General features: G+C 41.9%; 1 protein-coding gene and 1 pseudogene across 1 annotated transcript in view; both read left to right on the forward strand.

Annotated features, from left to right (window-relative positions):
- Positions 1–21,086, forward strand: part of SV2C (synaptic vesicle glycoprotein 2C) — a 247,845-nt gene that overhangs the window by 189,581 nt on the left and 37,178 nt on the right. The gene's annotated exons all lie outside the window — the stretch shown is intronic.
- Positions 13,823–15,351, forward strand: LOC137755177 (G2/mitotic-specific cyclin-B1-like; annotated as a pseudogene).

A 21,086-nucleotide genomic window follows, 5' to 3' on the forward strand; every position in this document is an offset into this window, starting at 1 on the left:
AAAATTCAAAACCTAACAAAGAGGTGGCGGGTAGGTTGCAGAATATGTGCTAGCGTCTTTTTATGAAACGGTGGGCAAGGATTTCTACTTTATTTTATTTTTTTTTTGAATTTTTGAATTTTATTTTATTTAGTTTTTTATACAGCAGGTTCTTATTAGTTATCCATTTAATACACATTGGTGTATACATGTCAATCCCAATCTCCCAACTCATCCCACCACGACCCCCGCCTCTTTCCCCCCTTGGTGTCCATACGTTTGTTCTCTACATTTGTGTCTCTATTTCTGCCCTGCAAACCGGTTCATCTGTACCATTTTTCTAGATTCCACGTGTATGTGTTAATATATGATATTTGTCTTTCTCTTTCTGACATACTTCACTCTGTATGACAGTCTCTAGATCCATCCACGTCTCTACAAATGACCCAATTTCATTCCTTTTTATGGCTGAGTTATATTCCATTGTATATTTGTACCACATCTTCTTTATCCATTCTTCTGTCAATAGGCATTTAGGTTGCTTCCATGACCTGGCTATTGTAAATAGTGCTGCAATGAACATTGGGGTGCATGTGTTTTTATGAATTATGGTTTTCTCTGGGTATATGCCCAGCAGTGGGATTGCTGGGTCATATGGTAATTCCATTTTTAGTTTTTTAAGGAACCTCCATACTGTTCTCCATAGTGGCTGTATCAATTTACATTCCCACCAACAGTGCAAGAGGGTTCCCTTTCCTCCACACCCTCTCCAGCATTTGTTGTTTGTAGATTTTCTGATGATGCCCATTCTAACTGGTGTGAAGTGATACCTCGTTGTAGTTTTGATTTGCATTTCTCTAATAATTAGTGATGTTGAGCATCTTTTCATGTGCTTCTTGGCCATCTGTATGTCTTCTTTGGAGAAATGTCTATTTAGATCTTCTGCCCATTTTTGGATTGGGTTGTTTGTTTTTTTAATATTGAGCTGCATGAGCTGTTTATATATTTTGGAGATTAATCCTTTGTCTGTTGATTCATTTGTTGATTCATTCAAATATTTTCTCCCATTCTGAGGGTTGTCTTTTCGTCTTGTTTGTAGTTTCCTTTGCTTTTCAAAAGCTTTTAAGTTTCATTAGGTCCCATTTGTTTATTTTTGTTTTTATTTCCATTACTCTAGGAGGTGGATCAAAAAAGATCTTGCTGTGATTTATGTCAAAGAGTGTTCTTCCTATGTTTTCCTCTAAGAGTTTTATAGTGTCCAGTCTTACATTTAGGTCTCTAATCCGTTTTGAGTTTATTATTGTGTGTGGTGTTAGGGACTGTTCTAATTTCATTCTTTTACATGTAGCTGTCCAGTTTTCCCAGAACCACTTATTGAAAAGACTGTCTTTTCTCCATTGTATACCCTTGCCTCCTTTGTCATAGATTAGTTGACCATAGGTGCGTGGGTTTACCTCTGGGCTTTCTATCCTGTTCCATTGATCTATATTTCTGTTTTTGTGCCAGTACCATATTGTCTTGATTACTGTAGGTTTGTAGTATAGTCTGAAGTCAGGGAGTCTGATTCCTCCAGCTCCATTTTTTTGCCTCAAGACTGCTTTGGCTATTCGGGGTCTTTTGTGTCTCCATACAAATTTTAAGATTTTTTGTTCTAGTTCTGTTAAAAAAAAAATGACATTGGTAATTTGATAGGGATTTATTGAATGTGTAGATTGCTTTGGGTACTATAGTCATTTTCACAATATTGATTCTTCCAATCCAAGAACATGGTATATCTCTCCATCTGTTGGTATCATCTTTAATATCTTTCATCAGTGTCTTATAGTTTTCTGCATACAGGTCTTTTGTCTCCCTAGGTAGGTTTATTCCTAGGTATTTTATTCTTTTTGTTGCAATGGTAAATAGGAGTGTTTCCTTAATTTCTCTTTCAGATTTTTCATCATTAGTGTATAGGAATGCAAGAGATTTCTGTGCATTAATTTTGTATCCTGCAACTTTACCAAATTCATTGATTAGCTCTAGTAGTTTTCTGGTGGCATCTTTAGGATTCTCTATGTATAGTATCATGTCATCTGCAAACAGTGACAGTTTTACTTCATCTTTTCCAATTTGTATTCCTTTTATTTCTTTTTCTTCTCTGGTTGCCGTGGCTAGGACTTCAAAACTAAGTTGAATAATAGTGGCGAAAGTGGACATCCTTGTCTTGTTCCTGATCTTAGAGGAAATGCTTTCAGTTTTTCACCATTGAGAGTGATGTTTGCTGTGGGTTTGTCATATATGGCCTTTATTATGTTGAGGTAGGTTCCCTGTATGCCCACTTTCTGGAGAGTTTTTATCGTAAATGGGTGTTGAATTTTGTCAAAAGCTTTTTCTGCATCTATTGAGATGATCATATGGATTTTATTCTTCTATTTGTTAATATGGTGTATCACATTGATTGATTTGCGTATATTGAAGAATCCTTGCATCCCTGGGATAAATCCCACTTGATTATGGTGTATAATCCTTTTAATGTTGGATTCTGTTTGCTAGTATTTTGTTGAGGATTTTTGCATCTATATTCATCAGTGATATTGGTCTGTAATTTTCTTTTTTTTGTAGTATCTTTGTCTGGTTTTGGTATCAGGGTGATGGTGGCCTCATAGAATGAGTTTGGGAGTGTTCCTTTCTCTGCAATTTTTTGGAAGAGTTTGAGAAGGATGGGTGTTAGCTCTTCTCTAAATGTTTGATAGAATTCACCTGTGAAGCCATCTGGTCCTGGACTTTTGTTTGTTGGAAGATTTTTAATCACAGTTTCAATTTCATTACTTGTGATTGGTCTGTTCATATTTTCTGTTTCTTCCTGGTTCAGTCTTGGAAGTTAATACCTTTCTAAGAATTTGTCCATTTCTTCCAGGTTGTCCATTTTGTTGGCATAGAGTTGCTTGTAGTAGTCTCTTAGGATGCTTTGTATTTCTGCGGTGTCTGTTGTAACTTCTCCTTTTTCATTTGTAATTTTATTGATTTGAGTCCTCTCCCTCTTTTTCTTGATGAGTCTGGCTAATGGTTTATCAATTTTGTTTATCTTCTCAAAGAACCAGCTTTTAGTTTTATTGATCTTTGCTATTGTCTTCTTTGTTTCTATTTCATTTATTTCTGCTCTGATCTTTATGATTTCTTTCCTTCTACTAACTTTGGGTTTTGTTTGTTCTTCTTTCTCTAGTTCCTTTAGGTGTAAGGTTAGATTGTTTACTTGAGATTTTTCTTGTTTCTTGAAGTAGGCTTGTATTGCTATAAATTTCCCTTTAGAACTGCTTTTGCTGCATCCCATAGGTTTTGGATTGTCGTGTTTTCATTGTCATTTGTCTCTAGGTATTTTTTGATTTCCTCTTTGATTTCTTCAGTGATCTCTTGGTTATTTAGTAATGTATTGTTTAACCTCCATGTGTTTGTGTTTTTTACATTTTTTTCCCTGTAATTGATTTCTAATCTCATAGCGTTGTGGTCAGAAAAGATGCTTGATATGATTTCAATTTTCTTAAATTTACTGATTTGCAACCCAAGATGTGATCTATCCTGGAGAATGTTCCATGTGCACCTGAGAAGAAAGTGTAATATGCTGTTTTTGGATGGAATGTCCTACAAATATCAGTTAAATCTATCTGGTCTATGGTGTCATTTAAAGCTTGTGTTTCCTTATTGATTTTCTGTTTGGATGATCTGTCCATTGGTGTAAGTGAGGTGTAAAAGTCCCCCACCATTATTGTGTTACTGTCAATTTCCTCTTTTAGAGCTGTTAGCAGTTGCCTTATGTATTGAGGTGCTCCTATGTTGGGTGCATAAATATTTACAATTGTTATATCTTCTTCTTGGATTGATCCCTTGATCATTATGTAGTGTCCTTCCTTGTCTCTTGTAACATGCTTTATTTTAAAGTCTATTTTATCTGATATGAGAATTGCCACTCCAGCTTTCTTTTGATTTCCATTTGCATGGACTCTCTTTTTCCATCCCCTCACTTTCAGTCTGTATGTGTCCGTAGGTCTGAAGTGGGTCTCTTGTAGACAGCATATATATGGGTCTTGTTTTTGTATCCACTCAGCGAGCCTGTGTCTTTTGGTTGGAGCATTTAATCCATTCACATTTAAGGTAATTATCAATATGTATGTTCCTATGACCATTTTCTTAATTGTTATTGTAGGTCCTTTTCTTCTCTTGTGTTTCCCACTTAGAGAAGTTCCTTTAGCATTTGTTGTAGAGCTGGTTTGGTGGTGCTGAATTCTCTTAGCTTTTGCTTGTCTGTAAAGCTTTTGATTTCTCCATCAAATCTGAATGTGATCCTTGCCGGGTAGAGTAATCTTGATTGTAGGTTCTTCCTTTTCCGCATTTTAAATGTATCATGCCACTCCCTTCTGGCTTGTAGAGTTTCTGCTGAGAAATCAGCTGTTAACCTAATGAGAGTTCCCTTGTATGTTATTTGTCATTTTTCCCTTGTTGCTTTCAATAATTTTTCTTTGTCTTTAGTTTTTGTCAATTTGATTACTATGTGTCTCGACGTGTTTCTCCTTGGGTTTATCCTGCCTGGGACTCTCTGTGCTTCCTGGACTTGGGTGGCTATTTCCTTTCCCATGTTAGGGAAGTTTTCGACTATAATCTCTTCAAATATTTTCTTGGGTCCTTTCTCTCTCTCTCTTCTCCTTCTGGGACCCCTATAATGTGAATGTTGTTGCGTTTAATGTTGTCCCAGAGGTCTCTTAGGCTGTCTTCATTTCTTTTCATTCTTTTTTTTTTTTTTGGTATAAATTTATTTATTTATTTTTGGCTGCATTGGGTCTTCATTGCTGTGCACGGGCTTTCTCTACTTACAGCGAGCGGGGGCTACTCTTCATTGCGGTGCGTGGGCTCCTCATTGCAGTGGCTTCTCTTGTTGTGGAGCACAGGCTCGAGGCTTTCAGACTTCAGTAGTCTTATCACGCAGGCTCAGTAGTTGTGGCTCCTGGGCTCTAGAGCACAGCCTCAGTAGTTGTGGCGCACGGGCTTAGTTGCTCCATGGCATGTGGGATCTTCCTGGACCTGGGCTCAAACCCGTGTCCTCTGCATTGGCAGGCACATTCTTAACCACTGCACCACCAGGGAAGTCCTCTTCTCATTCTTTTTTCTTTATTGTGTTCCACGGCAGTGAATTCCACCATTCTGTCTTCCAGGTCACTTATCCATTCTTCTGCCTCAGTTATTCTGCTATTGATTCCTTCTAGTGTATTTTTCATTTCAGTTATTGTATTGTTCATCTCTGTTTGTTTGTTCTTTAATTCTTCTAGGTCTTTGTTAAACATTCTTGCGTCATCTCGGTCTTTGTCTCCATTCTTTTTCCGAGGTCCTGGATCATCTTCACTCTCATTCTGAATTCTTTTTCTGGAAGGTTGCCTATCTCCACTTCATTTAGTTGTTTTTCTGCAGTTTTATCTTGTTCCTTCATCTGGTACATAACCCTCTGCCTTTTCATCTTGTCTGTCTTTCTGTGAATGTGGTTTTTGTTCTATAGGCTACAGGATCGTAGTTCTTCTTGCTTCTGCTGTCTGCACTCTGGTGGATGAGGCTATCTGAGAGGCTTGTGTAAGTTTCCTGATGGGAGGGACTGGTGGTGGGTCAAGCTGACTGTTGCTCTGGTGGGCAGAGCTCAGTAAAACTTTAATCCACTTGGCTGCTGATGGGTGGGGCTGGGTTCCCTCCCTGTTGGTTGTTTGGCCTGAGGCAACCCAACACTGGAGCCTACCTGGGCTCTTTGGTGGGGCTAATGACAGACTCTGGGAGGGCTCAAGCCAAGGAGTACTTCCCAGAACTTCTGCTGCCAGTGTCCTTGTCCTCACGGTGAGACACAGCCACCCCCCCCCACCTCTGCAGGAGACCCTCCAACACTAGCAGGTAGGTCTGGTTCAGTCTCCTATGGGGGTCACTGCTCCTTCCCCTGGGTCCTGATGCACACACTACTTTGTGTGTGCCCTCCAAGAGTGGAGTCTCTGTTTCCCCCAGTCCTGTTGAAGTCCTACAGTCAAATCCCTCTAGACTTCAAAGTCTGATTCTCTGGGAATTCCTCCTCCCGTTGCCAGACCCCCATGTTGGGAAGCCTGACCTGGGGCTCAGAACCTTCACTCCAGTGGCTGGACTTCTGTGGTATAAGTGTTCTCCAGTCTGTGAGTCACCCACCCAGCAGTTATGGGATTTGATTTTATTGTGATTGCGCCCCTCCTACCATCTCATTGTGGCTTCTCCTTTGTCTTTGGATGTGGGGTATCTTTTTTGGTGAGTTCCAGTGTCTTCCTGTCGATGATTGTTCAGCAGTTAGTTGTGATTCCAGTGCTCTCACAAGAGGGAGTGAGCGCACGTCCTTCTACTCTGCCATCTTGAACCAATCTGTCTGGATTTTCACTTTAAACAATACTGATCTCCAATCCTTAAGGGCTCCACCTTATATTCTAACCCTCACTGAGGCTGCTTTGTGCTTTGGCCGCCCCTGGCTGGGTCTCTGGCCCTCAGAGCTGGAGGGCACCCTGCCTTTCCAATCTATGTATTCATCCCCCCAGGGCAGGTACCCTGCCAGGTCTAATTTAAGAGTGCAGCAGTTGACTTAGAATGCATGTGAACGAGAACCCTGCAGGAAAGAAAAAGCGCAACAGCTTTCGTGGGCTTAGCTTTTAGGACAGGCAGGAGTCTGACTTGATTCCAGCTTCCCCTCAGACTTGCAGGTAAAGGTCAGCAGGAAAAAGCCTTTTAAAAGCACCTCATCTCTGTATCCTGTGAACCCAGGGTGCCCCCCAGTGTTGGTTAGGGTTAATCACAGTCTACCATTTCTTAGAACACCGTAGAATGGACGAGGGGTGCATTTTAGCTTTGTAATTTGTGCCTGTCCTGATTTAATGTCAGAAGCTTTTCCCTCCTTTGTCACCTCTGGAAACTCAGTCTATCAGAGAGCTCATGAGGTATTTTTTAAAACTCTGTTTGGTTTGCCTTTGTGCAAACTGGACTCTGATGGAAGGAGAGTGTTTCCATGGAAACTCATTTCCCAGCCAGAATACCGCCCACTCCCAAATCTTTTTTTTGATCTGCCTCCCCTTTAAAATGTCACTACGTTCACCTTTTCAAGACCTTAATGAAACTAGCAAACACTGGCCAGTTCACATCTTCACCTTGCCCTCAGAAGACAAAGGCATTTATAAAACAGGCTTGACCAGCAAATACCTCCGTGTTACTAAGCTTGTCAGTCTCTAAAATTGCACTTGAACTTCTTCAACCTGACTCCTACCAAATGAAAATGACTGCTAGACTTCTGAAAACCTTTTTTTAAATCTTCCTTAATCTAACTCTATATCAAAGCACACCTCCACTTTGTTTATCCAGACGGGTTGTCAGACTTCACACCGACCTCCAGGCATCCGTGGTATTTAGAAACCTCCACAAGTGTTCTTTGGCCACCAAACTTCGAGAGCCCCTGAGTTAAGCAAAGAAATTACTTGCTTTCCCTACTTACCTATTAATCTTATTAATTAACATGTAATCTTATTCAATAATCTCACAATTATTGCTGCCTCTGGGGCTAAATGTTCTTTCTAGCTCGTGTGTGTGTGTGTGTGTGTGTGTGTGTGTGTGTCAGGAGTTTGGCTAGGAGATATACGGTAGAAGGTGAAGTCCTCACTGAGGTCACAAAATTCGGAACTATCTCTTCTGTAGTTTGAATCCTTAGAAACAGTAACTCTGGACTGTGTGGTGGTTCACTGCAGGCTGTAGTTTGTATTTGATGCATCTAGATGGCTGCTGGAGACCATTCTGGGCAACATAGCATGGTCACGATCAGAAGGGCAGCTGCCTCAGGAAATCTCCCTTTGGCAAGGAGGAATGGCCTGCGTTTCCTTAGTCCCCAGGGTTAGGAACTGCCTCTTCAAGAGTTACCTTTGTCCAGGAGAGCTTGGCCAAGAGAGTGGAAGGAGCTTCAGTATGGAACCTGAGCCCTGCCTGGCCTTTGATCACCTCTGCTGTTAAAAGCAAAAAAAATGTTGTCTGTTCAAACACAACCAGTTGACATAGTGCTAAGCCCAAAGCAATACAGTTTGAATGCTTCCAAATCAGATTAGTTTATAAAGTATCTAGTCCTATGCCTGGAGCTTTGGTATATTACTGATAATGTAATCTTGCTCCTGTTGTCACCTGACCACTCTTTGTTAAATTGAGGTTGTAATTTACATGCAAAAAGATTCCTCTTAAGTGTACCGTTCTGCGGATTTTGACAATTGTATACATCCATGTAACCACCACCCAAATCAAGATAAATAGGATATTATACCCATTTTCAATCAGTCCCTCCACTCCCCACCCCAAAGTCAACTACTGTTCTGATTTCTATAGCCAAAGATTAGTTCTGCCCATTCCTGAATTTCACAGAAATAAAGTATGGAACTTTCTGGCTTCTTTAACTCAGCATAATGTTTTAAAAATTCATTGAAAAATTCATAACGTTGCATGTATCAGCAGTTCATTCCTTTTTATTGTAAAATAGTATCCCTTTATATAGATTCACATAATGTGTTTCTCCATTCTCCCATTGATGGACATTTGAGTTGCCTGCAGTTTTATGTGGGGCTTTTTTGGGGGGAGGAGAGGGGTTAATTTTAATTTTCCTAAAGGCTGCTTTCTGACCATTTTTATACAAGTCTTTTGAGCAGCTTCAGCTCTGCTTACATTTTCATTTCTCTTCGATAAATACCCAGGAGTAGGATTTCTGGATTACAGGGTAGATGTGTGTTTAATTTTTTAAGAAACTGCCAGTTCTCTAAAGTTGTGCCATTTTACACTCTCACCAGTAATGTCTGAGAGTTCCAGTTGCCCCACATCCTTGCCAGCCCTAGGTGGGCACGGAATGGTATCTCACTGTGGTTTTAATTTGCATGACCCTGAAGACTAATGATGTTGAACAATGGTAATTCAGTGCTAAGGCTGATTTTTTTTTTTAATCTTCAGTTTTTAAATCTATAAAGGGGGTTGTGGCCATGTCCCAGTGGAGCCTAAGCTGAGTATATTATCTGAGCATATCTGAAAGGCTGGTCATTGCGTGCCCATAGGGTCTCTGACTGCTTAGGGGAGGAGGAGCCACCTGGGATACAAGGAGCTCAAGACAGGAAAAAGGGAATCTTGATACTGTATTCAGCAGGTAGACAAAAGGGGAATCACTAATGGGCAAGTTCAAAAAAGAATGGGGAGAGTGGAAAGGTTGAGGCTGCAGTAAAGCATTTCATTGTTGAGGTGGATTTACTGAGCCATCCTCCAGGACACTGGAAAATTAAGCAGCAGGGTTTGAGGAGATCAGGCAGGAGGGAAGAAAAGGTGAGTCATTATGGAGGATGGCTATGAGTGCTGAGAGAAGGTAGTGAACTTTGGTGATGGTGATACCATGGGGCTGGATGATGCATGGGAATGGAGAGGTGGACTCCAGGACGCAGGGGCTGAGACGACCCGAAGAGAATACATGTTTCCCAGAGTTCTGACTGCAGGTCTTTGGAACCCAGTGTGGGCCCCTCCCGCTGAATGGCCACGGCTCTACTAGAGTAACCTTGTCGGGACAGGTGGTTAAAGCCAGGTGCTTTTACTAATGGCACTGTTTCCCCATTCCTGAGGATTAGCAGGGAATTTTAAGAGCAAACTTTCCCACACTATGAAACAAGAACACAAATGCTATAGGAAGTAGATGGTTATTACCTTTTTTTTGGTAATGAGCATTTATAAGCTGCAGGTGTTATCAGAAAGCATTTGATGGAGAATGCTGCCCTCTACCAAAACCCCAGGGGGAAAACACATTCCTTTGTTCTTCTTATTGTGTGCCACCTGTACTTGTTCTTTAGGGTGTGTTTAAAAGCATATGAGGAGAAAAAAATGGCAACCCCTGTAGATCAATTTCATAGCAAAAAAAAAAAATCAAAAGAGCTTAAAACTTAATAACAAAAACTAACATAAAAACAAAATGCATTCATACAGGAATGAAATCTAAAGTCTTCCGAAGTCTGTTTCCAAACCTCTGTCTGAAAACAAGTTTTAAAATATCCTTATTATCTCTATCAATTTTGAGTACTTGTGCCACAGCTGGGCGCAGTGACTAGTTTACAGCAGGATCTCATCCTGGGCACTATTGACATTTGGGCTGGATAATTCTTTGGGGGTGGAAGAGCTGTCCTGTGCATTATAAAATATTTAGCAGTATCCCTGGCCTCTGCCCACTAGATGCCACTAGTAACCCTCCTCCCCCAAGCTCGTGGTAATCAAAACCGTCTCCAGACATTGCCAAATGTCTCCTAAGATATGATTACCATATTTAGCAAATAAAAATGCAACTAGGGTGCCTAGTTAAATGTGAATTTTATAGACCCACAGACATAGAAAACAAACTTATGGTTACCAAGGGGGAAAGGGATAAATTAGGAGGTTGGGATTAACTTATACATCCTACTATATATAAAATAGATAACCAACGAGGACCTACTATAGCACAGGGAACTATACTCAATATTTTGTAATAGCCTATAAGGGAAAAGAATCTGAAAAAGAATAGATATATATTTATGTATAACTGAATCACTGTGCTGTACACCTGAAACTAACATAACATTGTAAATCAACTATACTTGAATTTTAAAAAAGTGAATGTCAGATAAACAGCAAATAATTTTTAGTGTAAGTATGTCCCAAATAGTGCATGGGACATACTTTTTTTTTTCTTTTTAATTTATTTATTTTTGGCTGCGTTGGGTCTTTGTTGCTGCGTGCGGACCTTCTCTAGTTGCGGTGAGCGGGGGCTACTCTTCGTTGTGGTGCGCGGGCTTCTCATTGCAGTGGCTTCTCTTGTTGCGGAGCACGGGCTCTAGGCACGTGGGCTTCAGTAGTTGTGGCACGTGGGCTCTAGAGCGCAGGCTCAGTAGTTGTAGCGCACGGGTTTAGTTGCTCCGCGGCATGCGAGATCTTCCCGGACCAGGGCTGGAACCCGTGTCCCCTGCATTGGCAGGCGGATTCTTAACCACTGTGCCACCAGGGAAGTCTGCATGGGACATACTTATACTAAAAGTTTTTTAGATCGAATATGACTGGTGACCTGACTTTATCTGGCCACCCTGCGGTGGGGGAGCGGGATGGCAGGGAAAGCAGGATCGTTGATGCATTAAACAAGATGATGTGCGTGAGGTACCTGGCACATGGTGAGTGTACCATAAATATTCTGGGAATCTGCTACAGGCCTTGAATGCACTTCATCCGTATCCCGCCTGGAGGCTGCAGTTGGAAGCTCAAGGCTTCCTGTCCTTTACCACAACTGTAGTCAGAGTGGGGTGCGCCATCATGAGGAGAAAGGGAGCCCACGTGTGAATCTGTAAGCGCTGGTACTAGCGTTCCGGTTAAAGCTGGTTTTATAGCTGCTCTGCTGGGACAGCAGTCTGCCTGTGCTCTAGTGCTCTGTCACCGTGGGCTCCCTGAGTTATTACATCATTTCTCTTAAGCAGCAGCCAGAGAAGGTGACGTTGAGTGAAAAACTGCTGCGCTTGTCCCAGACTCAGTCACTCTGGGTTTGATTTTTCTGGCGCCGCAGCCCTAGAAAACCATTCTCTGGGATGCACCAGGACCAATCATTTCCACAGTCGGTAGCAGTGAGGACCTTCTTTCTGGGCCAAGATTAATGACCCAAGCAATCAGCCTTTCCAGAGAGCAAAGGTGAAATGTAACTCTGGGTAGATGCCTGACATTTTGAAACAAAGGGAAAGGGGGTGAGGGGCGGGTGAGGAGAAATAGCATTTGTATGTCTCACGCAGGGTCATAAATCAGGATGGGCAAGAGTGAACTGGGTTTCTGCCAACAATTGAACTGATTTGGGTTCCTATGTTTTATCTTCAAACAATCTGTATGAAACATGCTTTAAAGACATAAGAAGTGCCCCTTTGAGTTACATATTAGTATATGAACTCTTGAGAGTTTTACTTTTCCAAAAGGAAGTCCAGTTTGTGTGGAGGAAGTCTTAAGTCTGTCCACGAGAAAATACACTCGTTGCTCTAGAGGGAAGCCAAGCAATAACATTAGAAACTGGGGGAAATGAAGAAGTATTGGCAAAGTGTACAAACTTTCAGTTGTAAGTTGAATAAGTTCCGGGGATCTAATATGACTCTAGTTCTATGTGTGTCATAGTGACAATAGATAAATAATTCTGTATTGTATACTTGAAATTTGTGGAGTAGATCTTAAATGTGGGTTGATGTATATGTGTATTAACTTGATTATGGTAATCATTTCACAAGCTATATATATATCAAATCATCACATTGCACACCTTAAACATGTACATTTTAAAATTGTCCATCATACCTCAATAAAGCTGGAAAAAACAAAAAAGCAAAAATTGTAAAGACTTCCTTGGTGGTCCAGTGGTTAAGACTCCGCAACTTCCACTGCCGGGGGCGCGGGTTTGATCCCTGGTTGGGGAACTAAGATCCCACATGCCATGCGGTGCGACCAAGAAATAAAAAAATTTTTTTTAAATTGTAAAGCAGTTCCAACATATTTCAAAATACCACCATGCATGATCTCCTACCACAAGGAAATTCAGCTACAAATCAGTTACCAAAACAAAACTCCATATATTTGGAAATTAGGAAATATAATGATATGTTTCCAAAAAGTCACTTTTGAAGGTATTAGGCAAATACTCTGATTTTAAAGGAATCCAAGAACAGGTTATTTATTGATTAACTAAATAAGCATTTGTTGAGTGACTACTCTTTGCCACGTTTTGTACTAAAGATGAATAAGACATGGCCCCTGCCCTCCAGGAAGAGACTTGCCGATGAATGATCACTCTCTGCTGCGGCTTTTCTCTGTGTCAGGCACCATGCTAAGGGCTGTGGGAATTCACAGGATCCCAAGATAGCTCAGTGGGGGAAGTGAATACTTTTTAATGTGTCTGGAAGAATTTACAGAGGATGTTCCTCTCTACTGGGTTAATAGAAGACTGAAGTTTAGGAGTTCTCCAAACTGACAAGGATGGGGAAGGGTAAAGATGCAAACATGTTGCACAGCAGGTAGCAAAGATTGGAAGGAGGGATTTCTGAGGAATGAGGCTGGAGAGATGGACAGGAGCCAGGTCTTGGAGGGCCCTGTGGCCACACTAAAGAATCTGAGCTTTATCCTGAAGGGCCAGTGGAGAACCACTAAAAGGTTTCAGGCTAGTAAGTGAGTTTGTGATTCCGTTTTCCTTATGGAAAGATCTCTTGAAGGTACATGGAAGATAGATTAGACTAGGCAGGTTGGAAGCTGGTTGGAGGCTCTGTTAAAGAGAGGTGGTATTCAAATAACAAATGCTGGCGAGGGTGTGGAGAGAACTGTACACTGTTGGTGGGAATGTAGATTGGTGCAGCCACTGTGGAAAACAGTACTTCCCTGGTGGTGCAGTGGATAAGACTCAACGCTCCCAATGCAGGGGGTCCAGGTTCGACCCCTGGTCAGGGAACTAGATCCCACATGCATGCCGCAACTGAGAGTTCACATGCCACAACTAAGGAGCCTGCCTGCCGCAACTAAGGAGCCCATGTGCTGCAACTAAGGAGCTGGCGAGCCACAACTAAGGAGCCTGCTGGCCGCAACTAACACCCAGTGCAAACAAATGAATAAATAAATAAATACTAAAAAAAAAAAAGAAGGAAAACTGAAAATAGAACCACCATATGACCCAGCAATTCCACTCTTGGGTATATATCTGAAGAAAAAAACGAAAACAACTACTTCAAAAAGGTACATGAGGGAACGGCTGTTGGCCTGTGGTGGGTTCAAGATCCCCGGCTGGTCAGGGGCTTCCGTGCTCTGCTTCTTCCCACTGAGCTGCTGCCTGGTGCAGAGGAAGCCATGGCGCTCCGGATCACCAGGGTGAGCTGCTAGGGACGGTGAACAAACGCGGCTCTCCTGGCTCACTGCGTCTCCTCTCCCTATCTCGCCTGCTGGAGCTCCCCTGGCAGGAGTGGACCAGGACTGATTTGGGCGGAGGATGGCGGTCGGTGGGCCCCTAAAATGGTGGGAGAGTTTGGGGTGCGGACGGACGGAGAGAGGAAGAACACGAAAATTAATGCTGAAAATAAGGCGAAGGTCAGTATGGCAGGCACAAAGCGCGTGTCTGTGGCCACTGTTGCAGCCTCTAAGCCCGGGCTGAGGCCGAGAACAGCTCTTGGAGACATCGGCAACAAAGTCAGTGAACAGCCACAGGTCAAACTGCCCCTGAAAAAGGAAGCAAAAACTTAAGGTGCTGGAAATGTTATTGCTAAAATCTACCAAAACCTCTGGAAAAGGCTCCCGTGCCTGTGCCAGAGCCCCAAACGGAGCTGGATCTGGAGCCAGAGTCAGAAGCCGAGCCTGTTAAAGAAGAGAAACTTCCCCCTGAGCCTATTTTGGTTGATACTCCCTCTCCAAACCCCATGGAAACATCTGGCTGTGCCCCTGCAGAAGAGTATCTGTGCCAGGCTTTCTCTGATGTAATTCTTGCAGTGAATGGTGTGGATGCAGAAGACAGAGCGGATCCAAACCTTTGTAGTGAATATGTAAAAGATATCTATGCTTATCTGAGACAACTTGAGGAAGAGCAAGCAGTCAGACCAAAATACCTACTGGGTCGTGAAGTCACTGGAAACATGAGAGCCATCCTAATTGACTGGCTAGTGCAGGTTCAAATGAAATTCAGTTACTCCGGGAGACCATGTGCATGACTGTTTCCATTATTGATCAGTTCATGCAGGATAGTTGTGTGCCCAAGAAGATGCTGCAGCTGGTTGGTGTCACTGCCATGTTTATTGCAAGCAAATATGAGGAAATGTACCCTCAAGAAATTGGTGACTTTGCCTTTGTGACTGACAACACTTACACTAAGTACCAAATCAGACAGATGGAAATGAAGATTCTAAGAGCTTTAAATTTTAGTCTGGGTCACCCTCTTACCCCTGCATTTCCTTCGGAGAGCATCTAAGATTGGAGAGGTTGATGCTGAGCTACAAACTTTGGCCAAATATCTGTTGGAACTGTGTTGGACTACGATACGGTGCACTTTCCTCCTTCTCAGGTTGCAGCGGGAGCTTTTTGCTTAGCACTGAAAATTCTTGATAATGGTGAATGGACACCAACTCTACAGCATTACCTGTCATACACTGTCAACAATCCCTTCTTGTTGTTATGCAACACCTGGCTAAGAATATAGTCATGGTGAATCGTGGGCTTACAAAGCACGTGACTATCAAGAACAAGTATGCCACATCTAAGCACGCTAAGATCAGCACTCTAGCACAGCTGAATTCTGCGCTCGTTCAAGATTTAGCCAAGGCTGTGGCAAAGGCGTAACTTGTGAACTTTGGAATACTGTAATATCTGCAAACAAAATTGGCACCATGTGCCATCTGTACATATAAAAAAAAAAAAAGGTACGTGCACCCCAATGCACATAGTATCATTATTTACAATAGGCAAGATATGGAAGCAACCTAAGTGTTCATCAACAGAGGAATCGATGTAGAAGATGTGGTATATGTACACAATGGAATACTACGGAGCCATAAGAAAAGAATGAAATTTTGCCATTTGCAACAATGGATTTGGAGGGTATTATGCTTAGTGAAATAGGTCAGAGAAAGGCAAATACTATATTATAATCAATTATATGTTGAATCTAAAAAATGAAACAAACTAGTGAATATAACAAAATAGAAACAGACTCACAGATATAGAGAACAAACTAGCGGTTACCAGTGGGCAGAGGGAAGGGTGGAGGGGCAAGATAGGGATAGCAGATTAAGAGATACAAACCACTATGTCTAAAATAAATAAGCTGCAAGGATATATTTTATAGCACAGCACAGCCAATATTTTATAATAACTATAAATGGAGTATAACCTTTAAAAATTGTGAATCACTGTGTTGTATACCTGAAACATATAATATTGTACATCAGCTATTCCTAATAAAATCAACACACGTTGTTCCCAGAAGATAAAACAGGAGATATTAAAATCATTTAACCACAGGGCATTTCCCAGTCAGAGGAGAAGAAAGCCAAAGCACTGGAACCAGGTCCTGAGGCCCCTGCTGGGTCAAGCAGACCCCTCTGTTGCTGGACCATGGAGAGATCCAAGGCTCAGGACTCAGGGCAGTACCCATGACACACATACTTCAGTATTGCAGAAGTGGGCACAGCCCTACAGATCCATGCCCGCTGCACCTCAGCCCTGTTAGGGTGAGCTGGACGAGGGATGAGGAGGGCCTGGCCTAAAGCAGAGGTGGAAAGAAAGGAACAGGTTTGGGAGAAATACAGAAAATAGCATCATATTTCTCAGTGATTGACTAGACACAGGGAGGGAAGAGAGTAGAGGCTGGCTTCCACATTCCTGGTCTGGAAGGCTGTGAGGAAGGAAGGTTGAGCACCTCCACCCGGGCTGGGGCCTTTCACGAAGCATACGATGACCACAGACATCAGGAGCTTGAGAGGATCAGAAGCCTGTTCTCTGGGTGGGGTTAAATTGGATACAAGTGAGCAATATCCGGCTATGGGGCTAATGGAGTGGACCTCTCCAGACTCATATTTCCATCCACTGTGCCTGGAAGCAGGGTGTGATGTACCCTTCCTTGAGCTCCCAGGTCACTGTGATCGCATGCATTTCCTAGCCTGTTAGAATGGAATTTTTTTGACATAAATGACAAAACTCTAAGGGCCATTTTGGGCCTGAATCATGAGCTAAGCAGCTGTTTCGCTTGTCAAGCGTTAAACGGTTTGTTCTGGATCAGAGGCTACAAGGCAAGAAATGGGGCTAGAAAAACAGGAGCAGGTAGGGAGGTCAACAGTTAGTGGAGATGTATGAGCGTGACCTTTGGCACCAGCGACAAAGAACACTCAGGCTGACCTCTGTTGTCATAACACGGGAAATATTACAGCCCCTTCCTCATCCCCACCCTAGGGAGAAAAACTTTCTTCTAAGAGTGGATTCCATGAGCATTTCTGTGCTCTGTCATTAAAAATCTGCTGGAAATGAAGAGAGAGCTTTTATCGATCATGAGCAAAATCTTGCTGACACCATGTGCAAAGAACAAAGAGAAATCTTCGTCTGGAATAGAATAGGGATCACGAAGTTGTATGGAGCTCTGTTTAGAAAAAAATAGCTTTTTAAGGACAGCTGATTTGAAAGCAGGTTGACTGATTTGCTAATACGGAGAATAAGTATCACTTTGCTACAAGTTCTCTGCCAACCTCTGGGCACTTGTGTCAGTGCCCTGACACAAGTGGTTTAGAAGTTTGTTTTGTTCTGTTCAATTTTGAAAGTGTTCCATTTCTTACCATGGATCTATATTCAAGAGAGGTTTTCCTGTGGCTTCATCTGGTCCAGGCACAAGATCTTCGAATCAGAGAGAACCTGAGCCCCAGAAAGGGCTTTAGAGTCTATTAGTCCAACTTTCTACCTAATGTAAGAATTCCCAGTATTTACTTTTGTTTGCTTTTCAGTTTCCTAAAACGATGCCTGTTCACAAAATGAACATACTTGATTTATTATCATTCGTCCACGGACATCAGCTTATGTAAGAGTTTATATAAGTCTGCAAAACATATACAGTTCCTTTTAAATAAATATTTATGTGTGTAAAACAGAGAAGGAAAGGTAATGCTTGCCTATATGTGCTGTAAGATAATAAATATGAATATATTCAGTGTGTATTTACAGAGTAATGAGCTGCCTTTATATGCATTTATAAGCTTCATTTGTATATGGTCAAAATTTGACTATCCTATAGGCTATTGTGGTATATATTTATAGAAAAATTTTTGATAAAACTTCAATTGACCTACATTATTATTATTTATTATTATTATTATTATTTTTGGCTGCGTTGGGTCTTCGTTGCTGTGTGCGGACTTTCTCTAGTCGCAGCGAGCACGGGCTACTCTTCCTTGTGGTGCTCAGGCTTCTCATTGTGGTGGCTTCTCTTGTTGGGAAGCGTGGGCTTCAGTAATTATGGCACATGGGCTCAGTAGTTGTGGCTCACGGGCTCTAGAGCGCAGGCTCAGTAGTTGTGGCGCACAGGCTTAGTTGCTCCACAGCATGTGGGATCTTCCCGGGCCAGGGCTCGAACCCGTGTCCCCTTCATTGGCAGGCGGATTCTTAACCACTGCGCCACCAGGGAAGTCCTTGACCTACATTATCATAGTACTAGTACTATATTATTGTCTGTCTACAAAAGAAAATTCCAAAGGACCTTTGTTTAAAACAGACACACACATCTCTCTCTCTCTCTCTCTTTCTCACATACATACACACACACACACACACACACACACACACACACACACTTTATGCTGTCAGCTTTTTTCAAACCCTTGGACTCATTTCTGTCAGTGAAGCTTGGGAAGCACCATGCTTGAATGAGTCTTACTTGCTTTTACCAGGAACTCTTTCTGGAAAGGTCCTCTCATTCTTTCTTTTCATATTTGGAGCACTCACAGCAGATATGCCCTGAAAAATAAGCCCATAAATTTCTGCATTTCAAAAGCCACCAGGCAGTGTGCTTCTTCAAAAGTGTGGTTAGGATCACAAGTCAGAATCAGGAACCAGAAGCATAATGTGACTTCCTCCTGCTGTTGACTGCTGGCTCTGTGCATTCCAAATGGTAGGACCAGAGCTTGGAAACAGAAATAGAGAGACCAGCAAGAAAGGTCAGCTTGTTGCCCAGGCATGCTCTTAGAGACAGATGACTACGACAGTTAGTTGCACCCTCTCCCTGGGGTGTGTAATTCCAGTTGAATTGGCTCTCACTTCTTGAATGCATGATTTTGTGCTGCAGACAGATCCCCACGAGCTCCGTGTGTGTGTGATTTCTTTGTGTATCACTGTTGGCAATAGCGCTTGTGCCATTACCGCTCAAGATGCAACTGGCCTTGGCCTGAGAATCCAAAATCAGACTATGACTAGAGATACAGGTTTAAAGATGAAAGATCTGTGAATATCATTTTCTTTCCCACCCAGAGACACCGAGGCACTTCCTCACTGCTCTCCATAAATGAGCCCTGTAGTGTCAAGGTTTAGATTCGTCAGAGTCAGAATTAACAACGTTAGTTTAGTTCTGAAAATTGTATGGATGGTAAATACTGTCACAGTTATCATTCCAGTTTCCTTATCTCCTCTCTTTTCCCATCAGACCTTACATTTCAGAAAAATCAAAGGCTTGCAACTCTTTGAAAAGATTTTTCCCCCCTCTGAGTAAAAAGTAATACAAGGTGATAGAAAACTCAAAAATTAAATAATGCCAAAGCGAAAGGCCCCTAATAGTTCCCACTCCCTACCTTGAATAACCATGTAAAATAGTTGAGTATCTTTTCCTCCCACTTGTTTTCTAGATATAATGATATAGTTTATGTGTATATAAAAATGAAATCACTACTATTTACATTGGTTTGAAAATAGGTTTTTTTCTCACTGAGCATGTAACTTGGACAGTTTCCAAATCAGTCCAGAAAAATCTACCTCATTTTTTCGCCAGTAGTTATACTGTCTTCTATAGCATGGCTGTACCATAGTTTATTTACCTATTCTCTTCACCCTTGCTTTTCCCCCCCTTTTTTTAACAAATGAGAAGAAGGTGAAAAATGTCTGCTGATATTGGCCACAAGGACTGTCCAGCTGCACCTGGTTAAATCTTATGGAGCCACAGATAATACTAGATGTGTGACAACCTGAGCTTCTAGCTGAGGATTAATGTTTCATGCTGATTAGATAGTATTTATATTTTAAACCAGTGACAGGTTGAGGGGATAAAATTTTATTTCTATGGGAATAAAAGCAGAAATTCATCTGATCATTGTTCCCTTCCTAAGCTTGTTGGCCACTTGAGAAAATGGATTTGGAGCCACTTTTCCAAAGAGAATTTTAGTCGGCTATGTGCCTTGTGAGTGAAGACCACTGACACATAAATATAGGTGATTTATGTTTTAGCTATTGAAAACTGATCTCACCTATAGTATTTATTTTTTATTAATATTAATTAATAATACTGTTTCAGGACATTTGTGTCTTGTACCTAAAATATGCCTTCTTACCAAGGAACCGGGTCATTGAAAATATCATATAACTAGCAATCAAATATAGATCAATAGAGTAGGTGCCAATTCACCAGTGCTTCAGGGACAGAGCCCAGAAAAGAACATGAAAGCCAGCATTCTTCTCCGTGCGTCCCGCACTTCTGCCTTGGCACCTTGAAAGATTTCAGACAGTCAGGCAGCTGGGGAGGCATCTGGTTTCTGCATTCAGAGCACATCAGCTTGAGCCTGGTAAATGGCCTTGATTATCATGCAAGACACATAACACTCTTATTAGTGCCACGCTGATTAGCGCTGTGCAGTCACCGCTTTCTGTAATACCCTAATTGAGGTCATTCCTTGCCTGGAATGTACATTATGTTTAGATAAATCCCTCAGTATGATATTTTAATGGGTACTTTAAACAAAGCCCAAAGGACAATTAGAACCACTGTCTATGCAAGAATCTTTTTTTTTTTTTTTTTTAAAGACAAAAAAGGCATGGTGCCAACATAAAGAAGAGAATCCATTTTACTAAGTGAGGGTGAATATCCTAAAGCAACAACCGCTTTCCCAGTTGCATGTGGCTTGTATCACATTCTAGTCCTTCACTCCATGCTCATGTCTCCTGATGTTTGTGGTTTGGGCTTTGTGTCACTCTCAAATGCAAATGTAACTCATCTTGAAATGGAGCTGGGGAGGAGGGGTCCTGAGAATTCACCGCCGAGTAGTTATGGCAGTCATTGTTTCACTCCGTCATTCTTATCCTTCATTTTTAATCTAGGTAATGGTATTTTAGTTTTACAAAGCATCTGCAGGGTCATTTCTTAAGACCCTCACTGTGTCTACCCCTCATTCAGGCCACAGGATATCATCCATCAGTCTCTCTCCGTACCGCCCCTCCCATCCCAGGGCATATCCTAAAAGGGGAGTAGGGTTGAACTCCTTTTCTAGGACTCCCTCCTGCCTCTAGGGCTCTCCTTTCTCTCTTCAAGTCAAATAGCTGTAATATAGTAGGAG

The sequence above is a fragment of the Eschrichtius robustus genome, chromosome 2 (assembly GCF_028021215.1).
Source record: "Eschrichtius robustus isolate mEscRob2 chromosome 2, mEscRob2.pri, whole genome shotgun sequence".
NCBI lineage: Eukaryota > Metazoa > Chordata > Mammalia > Artiodactyla > Eschrichtiidae > Eschrichtius > Eschrichtius robustus.